This window comes from Echinops telfairi, unplaced genomic scaffold (assembly GCF_000313985.2).
Source record: "Echinops telfairi isolate 266 unplaced genomic scaffold, ASM31398v2 ScPeMD7_22;HRSCAF=79, whole genome shotgun sequence".
NCBI lineage: Eukaryota > Metazoa > Chordata > Mammalia > Afrosoricida > Tenrecidae > Echinops > Echinops telfairi.
This window is the reverse complement of record NW_022103919.1, coordinates 12410342-12411514: the sequence shown is the minus strand read 5'-3', so window position 1 is coordinate 12411514 and position 1173 is coordinate 12410342. Positions and strand designations below refer to the sequence as shown.

Genomic DNA, 1173 nt, shown 5'->3' with positions numbered 1-1173 from the left:
ATGACAAAATCATAATTTATAAATTATTATAAGGGTTCATGAGGGAGGGAGAGCGGGGAGGGAGGGGGAAAAATGAGGAGCTGATGCTAGAGGCTTAGGTGGAGAGCAAATGCTGTGAGAATGATGAGGGCAATGAATGTACAAATGTGCTTTACACAATTGATGTATGCATGGATTATGATGAGTTGTATGAGCCCCCAAATAGATGATTAAAAAAGAAATTGTTTTGTTGTTGTGTTGTCCTTCCTTTTCCCCCTTTACTCCAATATCCCCTGCCTCAAAAAAGAAATTTGTTGTAAAATTATAAAGTATCCATGTCACTATTGATAAGATACATGAAGATGAACTTGTATAGCATACAATCCATTAACTGGTAATGAACATAGACTAAAGTGTACATAAAATTACACATAGGTCCGAAAGAAATAGCTGCCAATGTGACTTATTAAAATTTGTTAGCTGCTTTTAGCCAACAGTATAAGACTAGTCATGGAATAATTTAAATGAAACACCAAAATTATGTTTTTCTAAGGTCTTTGCGATGGTAATAGTTGGGATTAAAATTGCCATTCCAGGTAGGTCGGGAGGGATTTGTGGGGGAACAAATCATTTCATGGGATCAAAGGTACTTTGAATTGTAAAGTACTAGGGTTGGACTTCATTCTTAGATAACAACGGTATGACTTTGAACCTACTGTTACTTACCTTCCTCTGCCTCAGCTGGCTCCTAAAGGATGGTCATGGTTCCTACTTCAAAAGAACATTCTGAGGACTGGCAATGAGGTGTGTAAAAGCCTGAAGACAAAACACATATGAAGTGCTATTAGCACACAACTCATACAGGTCCTTTCTCTTGATACAGTTGCGTTGTCCCAGTGGTTTGCCTTTTAAAATTAATTTGTTGTGCATTTCTGGCTTTTTGCTCTTTTAAATGTCCACCATAACTGCTGAATTTATTGGTACTTCTGCTTAACTGTAAGACAGAAACATTAAACAATTCACTGTGGATTTATTATTTTAAATAAAAAAGCTGAGAAATCATGGGATCTTAGAATTATCAAGGGCAAACACATAAGTCACCTAGTGGGACCTAACTCCAATAGCAACAATCCTTTCTTATCTACTGTTCCTGAAGGATACTTAAAAACAGGCAAGCTTCTCTCTCTTTTTTTC

The 1173-nt window shown here is 36.6% G+C and overlaps 1 long non-coding RNA gene across 2 annotated transcripts in view; it reads right to left on the bottom strand.

Annotated features, from left to right (window-relative positions):
- LOC123521505 overlaps positions 1 to 1173 on the bottom strand; it is a 16494-nt gene that overhangs the window by 6795 nt on the left and 8526 nt on the right. For both annotated transcript variants that reach the window (XR_006679933.1, XR_006679932.1), the window contains exon 2: positions 706 to 795. This is a non-coding gene — a long non-coding RNA (uncharacterized LOC123521505). The remainder of the gene's footprint in view (positions 1 to 705; positions 796 to 1173) is intronic.